This window comes from Ambystoma mexicanum, chromosome 13 (assembly GCF_040938575.1).
Source record: "Ambystoma mexicanum isolate Mex_15411 chromosome 13, UKY_AmexF1_1, whole genome shotgun sequence".
Lineage (NCBI taxonomy): Eukaryota > Metazoa > Chordata > Amphibia > Caudata > Ambystomatidae > Ambystoma > Ambystoma mexicanum.
Window position 1 is genome coordinate 45,153,962 of NC_090938.1, and position 14,677 is coordinate 45,168,638.

Consider the following 14,677-nt stretch of genomic DNA (forward strand, 5'->3'; position numbering starts at 1 on the left):
AGACGTCTGGCACAATAATCTTTCTGATGGGTCACGGTTAACGGCACCACAGCAATCGGATTGTCTATGCATGCAAGTGCATGATGTATGGTATGGTATAAAAGTACTCGGTTATGGTGAGTAATAATGCACCGTCAGTCCGCCAGAGCCGGCTAGTGCCACCAGTAAGGTCTGATGGTTCAGGATTACTGGCGCCATAACTGTCGGACACAGTCTCGGCTACTTGCAACATGGCGGCTTCATCCAGCCTAACAACTGCGCAGTTACTGTCTGTTGGCGCCCTCTGATTACTGCCCCAATAAATAACTCTTTGATGGGTAATGTACTGGGCACAGTAGTTCCTGGGTTGCTATAAAAATAAGTCTCTCTATATATAGGGCTTCTTCTCGGACACAAAAATAGTCCAATTGTGATACAAATTGTGTATTCCATCACTGTGCCAATGTTCTGGTCCAATCAGACAAACTCTGTCTAATGGGCCAGGAGTACTGGCACAACCCCTGCCTGATGGGCCAGGTGTGCTGGCACAAACTCTGTCTAATGGGGCAGGAGTACTGACACAAACTCTGTCTGAAGGACCAGGTGTACTGGCACAAACCTTGTCTAATAGGGCAGGAGTACTGGCACAAACCCTGTCTGATGGGCCGGTTTACTGGCACAAACTCTTTCTAATGGGGCAGGAGTACTGGCACAAATGCCATATGATGGGCCTTGTGTACTGGCATAAACTATATCTAATGGGGCAGAAGTACTGGCACAAAACCTGTCTGATGGGCCAAGTGTAATGGGACAAACTATGTCCAATGGGGCAGGAGTACTGGCACAAACCATGTCTGATGGGCCAGGTGTACTGGCACAAACCATGTCTAATGGGGAAGGAGTACTGGCACAGACCCTGTCTGATGGGCCAGGTGTACTGGCACAAACTGTGTCTAATGGGGCAGGAGTACTGGCACAAGCCCGGTCTGATTGACCAGGTGTACTGGCACAAACAATGTCTGATGGGCCAGGTGTCCAGAAGCTAAACAGCCTGGAGCTTTCTGGCACGATGGCAAGCTTTTGGGGGTCAGACAAGTGCTTCCTAGAAGTGTGGTCACTGGCACAACAGTTCAAATGGAGCATGGACTATGATGAGGAGTAATTACACGATAGGTGATGGAGCTCACTCACACACTAAGTTACCTCCCGACTGGCCAGGGATCCTGGCACAGTAACCCTCTGGCAGAGGCAAGATTGCCAGCACAATAATTCTGCCAAATAACAGATTGCTAGCACAATAACTTTCTGGCAGAGACTCGATTATACCTCTCTGGCAAAACCCATATTGCTAGTACAATAGCTTTCTGGCAAAGGGCCAGAGGCCTAATTGCTATCACAGTAACTCCGACAGGGTCCTGATGTCTCGCCCAGTAACTTTTTGCAAGAAATCTGTTTGATTGTACAATAACTCTCTGTCGAGGCCAGATTGCTGACAAAATAACTCTCTGGTAAATCCCAGATGGTGAACACAATAACTGTGGCAGAGGCCAGATTGCTAGTACAATAACCATCTGTGAAAGGCCTTGTAGAGGAGGAGCCAAGTACTCCCACCTCAATCGACCTGCCCCTTTTACCTGTATGCTGGAAACCAGAGTATGCGACGTATACAGAACAGCTGAATCGACAAAGAGCAGAGTATGGACTCAGTCCAGTACCATTAAAAGGATCAGTACCTAAGAGAATCTGGGAGCCGAGGTACCCATTGAGAAAACCTTATCTGCATACACAGAAACATGATGGCCATCTGAATGAAATCCCTGAAGAAGCAGAACCAATAAACGGCAAGGACGAATGGTAGTGTCAGCAACCATTGCCAGTATATGTTACATGGAGCTGAAGATGACGTACATAAAAGAGATGCAGTGACCAGAGAATGCAGATATTCTATAAGGCATAAAGAAAGTACCAAGGATAAGTGACATCTTGGGCTCAAGGTGAAGAAGCTTATGCCACAGAAACAGATGAAGATATCACACGTGTACAGATGCAGAAAAATCGCAAGCAGCAAAGTAATCGTGAAGCTAGCTCTAAGCTTATAGTAAATAGACTGCGGCAAGTGCCAACGTATACATACATAGGAATGAGAGAATTATGGATGTTTCCACTAAACGTGTTATAGCAGGTTGGACAGAAGCAAAGGGTCTCAATTCAGTGTTTTGCAGTAAAAAGCAAATTGAATTACAAGCAGAGTTTCAGCAAAAGGCGAGGCTGGGCGAGCCAAGAAGCCAAGGACTTATCAAAACTGTAGTGAACTGACTTTGGATACAAAATCATGTGAAACAACAAAACTCCTGTTCAGAAGACATGAATATAACAAGGAAGACGTTAGAGGTCTATTAGAAAATAATATTAAATGCATGAAAAGGCTCAACTCCATGGTCTCCAGTCACATGGAAGCATGAAGTTGGATGAACGAGATCATAACACCTACGCACGGAGGCAGATTGTGCTTCTCACTCCCTCATTTTCTCAGAGCTAAGAACACTCTCAAGGACGAAGTTCAAAGGCCTAATTGACAGTGGACCACTGAGGTGATGATGGATTGAAAAGCTAATTGGTGGGAAGCTAAGGTTAAGGCAACCTCACCAGCACCTGCATGGCCGGCCTGCAGGCTGCTAATTTAGGTGGAAAGGTACTGACGGAGGTTAGAGTGCCAACCAATTGCAGAGGACCTGCATATTTAGGGGTGCTATAGTGTGTAAACCAATGGGACGTTGTGTATTTAGAGACGTTCATAGTGGTCATTTTTAAGGGAGGGCTTAGTTGCCCCACCTGATGTTGAGTAACCAATCACATAGTTACACTTTTTTAGACTAGTATGGATCGTATACTTAGATGTTCACTCAGAGCCAATCACCCATGCACGTAGGTTTTTGTAGTTTGCCATGTAGGATGATGTTAGTACACATGTGGTTTAGACGTCATTGGTGACACATATTGCTTATAAAAGTGCTGTTTTTTTCTTAAAGTACCTTGAGTTTGAAGATCGAGCAATTGTGTTGATGTTCGTTATGCTCCCTGTTTTAGATAATTGACATTAAAACAGTCTTCCTTTTGTCAACTTCCTGAGTCGGCTCCATTATTGATGTATGAGTAAAGTCTGCATCCCCATCCATCTCAGGGCAATTGCTACTCATCAAAGGGGCTGGACTATCCAGTTCAGCCTGATTGCTGACATAATAACTCTTGGCAGCGGCCTAATTTCTATCACAGTAACTCTGACAGAGTCCTGATTTCTGGCCCAGTAACTTTTTGCAAGAGATCTGTTTGATCGTACAATAACTCTCTGATAGAGGCCAGATTGCTGACACAATAACTCTGGCAGAGGCCAGTATGCTAGCACAATATCTCTCTGGTAGATGCCAGATGGTGGACACAATAAATCTGGCAGAGGCCAGATTGCTAGCACAATAACTCTCTGGCAGAGGTAAGATTGCTGGCACCATCACCTTCTGGCAGAGGCCTAATTTCTATCACAGTAACTCTGACAGAGTCCTGATTTCTGGCCCAGTAACTTTTTGCAAGAGATTTGTTTGATCGTACAATAACTCTCTGATAGAGGCCAGATTGCTGACACAATAACTCTCTGGTAGATGCCAGATCGTAGACACAATAACTCTGGCAGAGGCCAGATTGCTAGCACAATAACCATCTGTGAAAGGCCTGATTGCTGACATAGTAACTCTGGCAGAGGCCAGATTGCTAGCCCAATAACTCTTTGGCAGAGGTCAGATTGCTGGCAATATCACCTTCTGGCAGAGGCCTAATTTCTATCATACTAACTCTGACAGAGTCCTGATTTCTGGTTCAGTAACATTTTGCAAGAGATCTGTTTGATCGTACAATAACTCTCTGATAGAGGCCAAATTGCTGACACAATAACTCTGGCAGAGGCCAGATTGCTAGCACAATAACTCTCTGGTAGATGCCAGATCGTGGACACAATAACTCTGGCAGAGGCCAGATTGCTAGCACAATAACTCTCTGGTAGATGCTAGATCGTGGACACAATAACTCTGGCAGAGGCCAGATTCCTAGCACAGTAACTCTCTGGCAGAGGCCATATTGCTGGCACCATCACCCACTGGCAGAGGCCTAATTTCTATCACAGTAACTCTGGCAGAGTCCCGATTTCTGGTTCAGTAACTCTCTGGCGAGGTTTGATTGATTGCACAATAACTCTCATGTGGAGGCCAGATTGCTAGCACAATAACGCTCTGTCAGAAGCATGATTGCTGGCGCAATAACTCTAGCAGAGTACATGTCCCTGGCACAATATTAGTAGGCTAGTGGCAAGGATCCTGGCACAATGACTGTCTAATGGGCCCGTCTGTCATTACCGACACAAACCTCTTCACAAACCCACTTTTAGCATCACAACACCCTCCCTTCCTGCCCCCCAAAAGCACAACGCTCTCATTCTCACAACTAACCACATGAAAATACATGTGTGACTCTAGCTGTTCGGGAACAAAACATGAACAGGTTGGAAATATGTTGCAGAGCAAACAGAACCAGGGAAAGCACCAAGACGAATGCATGTTAAATATATATCAAAGCCGTCAGGTGACAATGTCGAACAAATACAGTGACATAATGCGCACACTAGGGCCTGACTGCATCCAGTCGGCAGCCAACAACATTCCAGGGAACATAAGCAAGCAATTCCAGCAAGAATCGGACAGGTGCTGCAAAGTGTGGCCGACGCAGCCGCTCCTCACACAACACAACACAAAAGCCTGCCTTTCTCAGAAACCCTAACGTAGCCCAATTTCATAGCAGCTGCATTCTGGAGGCTAGGTGTCGCAGCCTCAGGCAGGAAATGCTCACATTAGACAATACGCATGTTTCTAATATTGTTCTCGACAATAATCGTTCATGTAGCAGGCATGGCAAACTGAACGTCCTATAGGCTCTACACAGCAGATACGGTTATGGGCCAATATAACGAGGATCCCCGTTTACTGACTCTCAGGGATGAAAAGCCGAGTCAGCTGGTCAGGACTGCACACAGACCTCTGCAGCAGGAGCCAAGCTTACTGAGCTTCCTTACCTGCATAAAATGGGCCTGGCGGTCCCCCTCTGCCCAATTTCCAGAGGTATTCCTCTGAAACAATTGGGTCTGCTCCTGAAAGGAAAAAGGCGCGGGGGGAGAGGGAAGAGGTTGTTTGCCTCAAGCCGCCTCTCAGATGTCTGAGCCAGGCAAGCAGCACCCGTGCTCCATTCGCGGTAACTTAGCAACGTCCACCTACAGTCTCATCAGCACCACAAGCTGGCTCACCTCTGCGTGCAGCTGCGCGATTCAGGGCGATGGGGGAGGGCCAGGAAACTTCTGAAGGACGAGACTTTCGGTCCCCTTGGAAGAAGGAGGGCTGCTTGGCATGGGGGCGTGCGCCTCTTATACAGGCAGGCACCTTACGGGAGAGCTTTGCAAGCAATGTCCGAGGCCTCCTTTCATTAAAATTGCCGGCAAACAGAGAGAGAGCAACGCCTTTGTCCTTATCACACGCTGTGCAACGGGGAGAGCGAGAGTGTTAACAGGAATTAGAGCCATGCAACCGAAGAGCAGTGAGCTACATGGATGGAATTGTGAGGCTATGTGTTGGCAACAGAGTATACAGGGTCACGTGGGATTAGAATAATATGGGGTGTCCCTGTACCATGTGAGCAGCACATGGCCCTGTGATCTGTCCCACATGACACGCTTCGCTAGGCTGTAGCTCTCCCTCCTAGGAGGGTCGAGTCTTAGTGAACGCCCACAGCTTCCCGCCACATGGACCAGGCCTAGGGGCCCTCCAACGTCCAACTCTCTAGGCAGCAGTCAAACCCGATTAGACTCCAGTACCGGTCCAGCAGAATGTACCATTAAACACATATATTTATTTGTACATGGGTTTATATAGTGCCAAGCTAGCTAGGAAGAAACCGGGCTCTGTACAAGTGATTTGGGTTTAACAGAGGTGGGTCGTCGCAGAAGCTATGGCTTATAATAGCTTGGGTATCCCATACTCAAGGGGTGGTATATTCCTAGGAGTAGAAGACCCTTGCGTTGTTCTCCCTGAAGAGCGGGGTCTTCATCGCCTTCCTGAACTGCCTAAACTGCCCGTGGAGCGCGCCTTGAGTGCAAGCAGGATAGTGCTCCAGCAGGCTAGGGCATCGAACGAGAGCGGCCATTAGCCTCAGGACTTGCAGTGGTTGTGTTCCACCTGAGCATGCAGGTTTCCTGGCTAGGCGGGCTGGTGTTCAGGAAGTAGTCGCCTTTACATGTGACGCGAGCCGCGTTAAAGAGTATCCTGCCTGCGATGGGGAACTGATTATTTTAGGATGGCGATGTGGTTCCATTTCTTAGTTCATGTTATGAGGCACGTAGCTGCTGGTTGAATGGCCCAAAGTGGGTTTGGCGGGGGGAGTGTGGGGTCCTGACGTCAGTGAGAAGTGTGTTCCCTCCACGAGGTGCGAGATTGCCAAGGACCGAACCGTGGTTCGGAAATCCTCTGGTGGGAGGAAGGGTTTTATCTTCCGGAGGAGTTCTAGTTGACAGCAAGCGGCGGTTTGGGCTTTTTGGTTGATATGTTTCCAGAAGGAGAGATTGCCTTCGACAGTGAACCAGAATGATCTACCACATGGGGCCAACTGGGTGGGAATCCATCAAGGTGCGGTCATTCGGCCACTCTTGGATAGTCTCCTGTTTAGTCGGATAGGTTGGCTTCCGTTTTGGTGGAATTCAGCTTCAGGTCAGTGAACGTCCTCCAAGCTTGGATAGAGGCGAGGCGTTTCCTGTGGCAAGAACCGTTTGGGGAAAACTTCACTTTCAGGTATAAAGGATGAAATAATAAGGGGAGGCGTTAGGGTGTCCAAGAATCAAACCGAGTGGGTGCATATAGAGATTGAAGATCACCGGGGAAGAGGATTGAACCCTGCAGGAGTCTGAATGTGACCAGGTGACATTTGGCTCTGAAGGTATCCATCTGGGCTTCTTGGGCTTGTAAGTGTGAAGTAGTTGGCACAGCAGAGAGGGAAAGGAGGACCAAGAGGCAGGAGTCACCTCTATCCATGATTTGGAGGGCATCATCGAGGGCCGGGGCTGTGGCAGTCTCCGTGCTGCCGCTGGGTCTAAATCCTGATTGGTCATCACAGAGCAGGCCATGTTTGTTAATCCACTTGTGGAGTCAGTTGGTGACTACCTTTTCATTTTATCAACAAGCAGAAGGCTAGTGATCGTCCAATAGTTCCTCTAGGTCTCGAGAGAGAGTTTTGAGGAGTGGGCAGATTAATCCTGTTTTTAAGGTGCTTGGGAAGGTGCCCTGATTGAGCAAAGCACTGAATTTCTGGAGGAAGGGGTAAAGGCAGAGCCAGAGACGGTTTCCTGGAAGCAGCGGGATGGCGTCGTCCTTATAGGAGGTGACACACCAGCATGAGCGAGGTCCTCATTTGTGAGAGGTGTGAAGCACGTGCTGCACGAGGTGGGTTCGTGAGCAGGTAGGGCCAGTGATTTTGATGCATGGTTATGTTTTTATCTATCTTGGTGATGAAGAAGTTGTTAATTGAATGACACCTTCTTGTGAAGGTGCGGATTGTCGGGGTGGCTAACGTGTTGGAGCAGTGAGAGCTTACGCGTATTGCTGGCTGCGGCCACAGCTGTGGAGTAATGGGCAGCGTTGGCTCAAGTGATCCGGTGTTGAGTGAGTATTGCATAATGCCGGTTCTCGTGGTTCTGTATTTTGCGCCAGAGGTTTCCTTAGTGTCAGCCGGCCCTTGGGTATACCAGTGGCGGGGGCATGGGGGGAGCTTACCCCCGGTGCAGCAAGTAGATTCCCCACCCTAAGAAAGCGACCATGTGTTTTCCAATAAAATGTAGTATGTTTTTCCAAATCAGAAAAGGTCCCGGTCTGGTGGATAGAAGAGATGGAAGGTGGCAGTCTGTTCGTGCCATCGTGGCAAGTCAGGAGCTCCACGGAGGTCATCGGCACACGGGTCAGCACGGTGCAGGCCCAGCTGGAGGTGTGGACAGCGGTTGGCATTGTGCATTCTGTAACCACGGGAGGGGGGCAGTGGATGAGGGCGGCAAGTATGTGAGGGGGTGGGGAGGGCCATGTCTTGGCAATAGAGATGGCGTTGAGCTGTGTGGGGAAAGGTCACCACTGTTGGCGGTGTGAGGGGTGACCGAGTGGGCATTGCTTGGCACCAGGCTACGCCAGAGCAGTGAGGGTGGGCAGGGTGGTACGGTTGCTTATCAGACAGCCGTGGCTGACTTTGCCACAATTCACTGGACTAGTATCACTAACACCCATTACTTAATAGGTAGCCATTCGTCACAGCATTTATCAGCTCCAATGAGTTTCCTCTGCAGCAGTCAAGGAGGGCCTTTTGTCACCAGTCCCTTCCCACCAAACACACACACGTTAATTCAATTAGACCCCTCTGTTTGAACAGCATCCACTCCCCTGCCATTCACTGCAGGAATCAGACTTTTTTCAAATTTTGGGATATCCTTGGGTCGCGCTCACTCCTGTCGTCTCCTAACTTGAAAAAAAATGGATCTGCCCTTTGCACTCGTGCATTTCAGCTAGGGTGCTTGGCACTGGTGCATTTCAGCTACGGCGCTTTGAGCTGGTGTATTTCAGCTACAACGCTTTACAGTGGTGCATTTCAGCCAGAGTGCTTTGCATTGGTGCATTTCAGCAGGGCGCTTTGCACTGGTGCATTTCAGCTAGAGCCCTTTGCACTGGTGCATTTCAGCTAGGGCGCTTTGCACTGGTGTATTTCAGGTACAATGCTTTACAGTGGTGCATTTCAGCCAGAGTGCTTTGCACTGGTGCATTTCAGCTAGTGAGCTTTGCACTGGTGCATCTCAGTTAGGGTACTTTGCACTGGTGCATTTCAGCTAGAGCGCTTTCCACTGGTGCATTTCAGCTAGAGTGCTTTCCACTGGGGCACTGGTGCATTTCAGCTAGAGCGCATTGCACTGGGGCATTTCAGCCAGAGCGCTTTGCACTGGGGCATTTCAGCTAGAGCGCTTTGCACTGGGGCATTTCAGCCAGTGCGATTTGTACTGGTGCATTTCAGCCAGTGCGCTTTGCACTGGTGCATTTCAGCTAGTGTGCTTTGCAACTAGGGGATGGGCTTTAGGCAAACCTACCTGTGTGTCTAACAAGCACTGCCGCTTTGAGAATGCACTTGAAATTACTCCCACACTGCACAACCAGCAGTGGTAGACGTCGGCCTTGTGGCCCCCAGAGCTTTGCAAGGTGAAGGGCCACGTTCATTAGTCCATGCCAGCCTACTGTCCGCAGAGGGTCCTCGCCTCACCGTGCCAAGAGTTCGCGATCTGCCACTGGAAGGTGGCGTTCTCTCAAGTGCAGTCCCAGATGCGTGCTATGGAGCACACGCCTCGAGAGCTCACAGTGATAGGCTGCAGCGACATGGGTGTACTTGGATGTGTAGATTATGGGACAGTTGCAGGCACGTGCAAACAAACCTACATTTCAGGGGGGGCTAACTGTGGGCTGGACTAACACTCTGCCCCCTCTGTAACGTCCTTACGCATTCTAATGAGACTATTCTGGTGAAGCTTCAATGTTACCAGCAGTTAACGCTCTCCCTTAAGTCTGAAAGCACCCACTTAGGACTGCTGTGAGAATGAGCAGTCTCCTGCCCTCCTTACCCTTCCAATCACTCCCTTGGCATGCAAGTGCAAAGCCCACATCACGATTTCAGTTGCCTGAAATGTATGCATAGGAATGCAGGTGCTAAATGATGTATGCACAGGAATGCAGGTGCTAAATAACGTATGAACAGGAATGCAGGTGCTAAATGATGTATACACAGGAATGCAGGTGCTAAATAATGTGTGCACAGGAATGCAGGTGCTAAATGATGTATACCCAGGAATGCAGGTGCTAAATAATGTGTGCACAGGAATGCAGGTGCTAAATAATGTGTGTACAGGAATGCAGTTGCTAAATGATGTATACACAGGAACGCAGGTGCTAAATAATGTGTGTACAGGAATGCAGGTGCTAAATAATGTGTGCACAGGAATGCAGGTGCTAAATAATGTGTGTACAGGAACGCAGGTGCTAAATGATGTATACACAGGAATGCAGGTGCTAAATAATGTACGCACAGGAACGCAGGTGCTAAATAATGTGTGTACAGGAATGCAGGTGCTAAATAATGTGTGTACAGGAATGCAGGTGCTAAATAATGTATGCACAGGAATGCAGGTGCTAAATAATGTGTGCACAGGAATGCAGGTGCTAAATGTATGCACAGGAACGCAGGTGCTAAATATTGTGTGTACAGGAAAGCAGGTGCTAAATAATGTGTGCACAGGAACGCAGGTGCTAAATAATGTGTGTACAGGAATGCAGGTGCTAAATGTGTGCACAGGAATGCAGTTGCTAAATAATGTATGCCCAGGAATGCAGGTGCTAAATAATGTATGCACAGGAACGCAGGTGCTAAATAATGTATGCACAGGAACGCAGGTGCTAAATAATGTGTGTACAGGAACGCAGGTGCTAAATAATGTGTGCACAGGAACGCAGGTGCTAAATGATGTATGGACAGGAACGCAGGTGCTAAATAATGTGTGTACAGGAATGCAGGTGCTAAATAATGTGTGCACAGGAATGCAGGTACTAAATGATGTATGAACAGGAATGCAGGTGCTAAATAATGTGTGCACAGGAATGCAGGTGCTAAATAGTGTGCACAGGAATGCAGGTGCTAAATAGTGTGTGCACAGGAATGCAGGTGCTAAATAGTGTGTGCACAGGAATGCAGGTACTAAATGATGTATGAACAGGAATGCAGGTGCTAAATAGTGTGTGCACAGGAATGCAGGTACTAAATGATGTATGAACAGGAATGCAGGTGCTAAATAATGTGTGCACAGGAATGCAGGTGCTAACGGTGAGATGCTGTATGTTGGTAATTGCAGGGCCTTTGTTAACAGGGAAGCCCAGGCGCTGCTTAAAGTCTGCGCCCTGTTCGGTCGGCAGGGCTCTGGAGGTCAGCCAGGTCGAGCCAACATAGGCCGGTCAGCTCCATGGCGCTGCTCCACTGGACAGTTGAATAGACTTGCAGGGAGGAGAGGCGGAGTGAATATCGATTACTCGACGCCCTGCCCATCCTGCCCCTCTTTTCCCCGCTTGGCTGCTCCCTGTTAATGTTGTAATGAACATTATTGATGTACTTCCAGCATTTCTATCCTGTGGGCTCCTCAGGGCTTGTTTTTTTAACGATAGATGATGATGGCGATGACCCCATGGCCGGTCCATCTCCGGCTCATGCGCCAGGCCTCGTGGTAGCCAACAGAAGTGCCCCCCAAGGAAATGCGCACAGGGGCAGCCGAGGACATGGGGGACTGGAATCATTCCATGCTTGTGACGGAGAGAGACTGATCGGGCCTCTATCTGGTATTAATAGCCAGCCTTGCCGCAGGCTCCAATTAGAGAGATGAAGGGGAGCAAGGCGCCGGGAGCAAGGCGCACTCAGGAGCGCGGCTCTTCAGAGGCCGGCGATTCATGGCCTAGTTTAGGGAAGACAAAGGCCCACGTGTTGCCATGAAGGGAAGAGCATCTCTTTACGATGCACAGGAGAGCTGGGATGACAGGGTGCTCGTGCCGGAGAGGCAGCGCTAGGGTCGCGTGCACATCTCTTTAGAACTGTGACTGAACACCTGTGGGTGCGGAGCGGGGATTGAGGGACATCTGATCGCGGGAACCTGTATCATTTAATTACATTTTTCATTTCAAGCTGTCAGGGCTTTAAGTGGGGTAAGAAATCGATGGGGGCCCTCATTTGGGGTGTGGTTTGCGGGTTGGGCGTGGCCTAAAAAAGTACATAAACCATGGTAAGGAATGCAAACAAATATATAAATGCAGGCAAGCATTTATATGTCTGTATGCGTACCTTACTATGGTTTGTGTACTAAGATGGCTTTCAGAGGACACAGACGATAGTGAGGTACGCACAGAAATATATTATTTAGCCTGTCCGATAGCACAGCGAGTAGAGCGCTCGCTGCGACATCCGTACAGAGCCTGCTGATGCAGGTTTGAATCCCGCCAGGGCCAAACACAGCCTTTCATTCTTCCGAGGGTAATAATAAGTAGCGCTCAGATACCTGGGGGTTCTTAGAGCTATATAAATGCTAAATTATTTTAGATGCTTACATTTATATATTTGTATGCGCACCTTACTATGGTTTGTGTGCTATACAAGCCATCTTTCATAAACAGACATTTTTATAAAAGATGGCTTGAAAAGTACACAAACCATAATAAAGGTACGCGCATAAATATATATCATTTATATATGTGTGTGCATACCTTATGGTTTGTGTACTTTTAAAGTCACCATCTTTTTTAGACATTTCTATGTTTATAAAAGATGGCTTGAAAGAGCACAATTCAATCCATCTTTTATAAAGCTTTGACAACAAAGTCCAAGGCGTCTTTGTCCATTGGCAAAGCTTTATAAAAGATGGCTTGAATTGTGTACTTTTCAAGCCATCTTTTATTAACATAGAAATTAGCGCAGAGTCCCCAGGTTCGCAGAGGGTCAAAGACGCCTCAGTGACCTGGGGAGGGGGTGAAGAAACAAAGGTACAGTAACTTCCTCTTGTGATCCCTCCTGCGAGGGGTCACAAGAAGAAGTGACAGGCTTGCACTTCTGTAAGCTTGCCTGACTCGAAAATGGCGGGAGCATCTCCTGTCGCAGTAGAGATCGTGGCAGGATAATGTGTCCCGCTCTGGTGTGGTGGGACCAGGGGGCCCCGGGCTCAGCCACACTTTTTGTATACTGCCGGGACCCAGCCCCGTCTGGCCCAGGTCCACTTAAAGCACTTCCTGCTGTTCATGTCTATATGGGCCTTAGAACAACACTCAACACAATTTCAGGCTACGCAGCCCAGGTGGGGATATATGACTTGGACCATGGGCTGACGGAAGAAAGCAGGAATGCAGCCCTCCCACACCCCCGGAAGATTACTTGAGATAAACAGGATACAATGACTCGATACTTCCAAGGACTCTCTATGTTTGCAAGAATGCGACATTTAAAAGTTTGTGAACTTTCTGGGAAGGGCTTAATATGTATTTATTGGTATTTATAAAGCGCACAGCAGCCCTTGGGCATCGCCGCGCTGAATATAACTTCATAGGTCGAGGGAGAGGCCGCCGGATAATGACGCACCACCAAGTTCTTGGTGAAGGGTCATTATCCCAGGCGAGCAGGACTCCTCCGGGGACCTCTGAGGCTTTAAGCACATGGTGGTGATAGCATTAGAAGGTTGGGAGTTGTGTGGTGACGTAAAACAGGTGCGCTTTACACAGTGAGTACAGCACACCAAACATGTTATGAAATAAAATGGGTTATTTTGTAATATTTAAATACCTAGGTTGTCTTTAGGAGCTAAGCATTTTAACAGCAAACTGGGTTGGACTTTGCTCGCCTCAGAAGGAGCTTGCATTAGAAGCAATGTGAAAGCGAAGGGATTTTCTGTAAAAACGCCGGCGTCTTAGGTTAGGGTGGATGGCCAGGTTGAAAGGAACCTTTCTTGGACATTGCACTTCGGGTGAATGCACAGACTTGCTCCCTTTTGAATCCCTGGCTGCTTCTGGAGTCATAAGGTCGGGCATGCGGTCAATACCAGTAGTTGCTGACTGCATTCTACACGTTCCGATTGGCTGAGAGGTCGTCAATACAATTTCCATGTGCTAATTAATATCTGCTGTGGCCTCATGGGAAAGGCCTGTTCACAAGTGCTCCGCCCGAGAGCATCTCTAAAAAATGACACGCACGTCACAGTTGGTGGCCTTCCCCACTGCGCGAGTCACAGGTGCAAGTACTTTAATGCCCCCAAGAGGAGCGGATTTCCCGCGACTGGGCTTTACAGGGACACATTTTCAGGCAGGAAAAGGGACATGGGGTTTAGGTAGCAGTAGGGCAAATATCTGAAACTGGGGCATTGGAATGGCTCTCCTTGGAAGCGTGCCGGGTCAAATGTCGAGGTCCCTGTGATGTCCTACCTTCATGTCGTTGTTTAGAGGAGCAGTCCTCTGTTTGTTACCTCTTTTATTGTTGTTCATAGAGGAGCAGTCCTCTTTTGATTACTTTGTTAGTGGGCACGGGCCCATGTGGGCAAGGAGGCGGGGCCACCGCCTCAGCGGCAGTTCGCGCCTGAATAAACGCCAGTTCAGACTTGCCAGCCTGTGTCTCCCGATTTATTGATTTATTGCCTTCATTTGCTTGCGCATGCATGTTGCCGCGCGTTCACATCTCAAATATAACAATGGCGACGAGGACTTTATAAAGCGGCGCTGAAGTCCACTGACAGACAGCCGCACTGATCCAGCGTTTGCAGAAGAGCGTCAAGATTAAAGAAGCGGAGCCGCTCAAAACCCATGCGTCTTCAAGCGCATTTCAAGTAAGGAGTTCCAGAGACACGCGCTAACTGAAGCAAGGACGCATTCACTCCGAGGGCATTACCAGTCGGAACACGTGCTACGCGCATCGCATATTACACGCGGTCACTGAAGTTAATCAATACGCGTTTGTTCCGTTCCTCCGCCTGAAGTTAAAAGCCTCAAATCAATGCCCATACGATCCTCCTGCTAAATAACACGCC

The 14,677-nt window shown here is 48.5% G+C and overlaps 1 protein-coding gene across 3 annotated transcripts in view; it reads right to left on the reverse strand.

Moving 5' to 3' along the window:
• Positions 1-14,677, reverse strand: part of KLHDC8A (kelch domain containing 8A) — a 110,930-nt gene that overhangs the window by 74,143 nt on the left and 22,110 nt on the right. The window contains exon 1 of one of the 3 annotated variants that reach the window (XM_069633147.1): positions 5,093-5,248. The exons of the other annotated variants lie outside the window; for them this stretch is intronic. The gene's annotated coding sequence lies outside the window, so the exon portion shown is untranslated. Of the gene's footprint in view, positions 1-5,092; positions 5,249-14,677 lie in introns of those variants that run through there. 3 annotated transcript variants of the gene reach the window in all.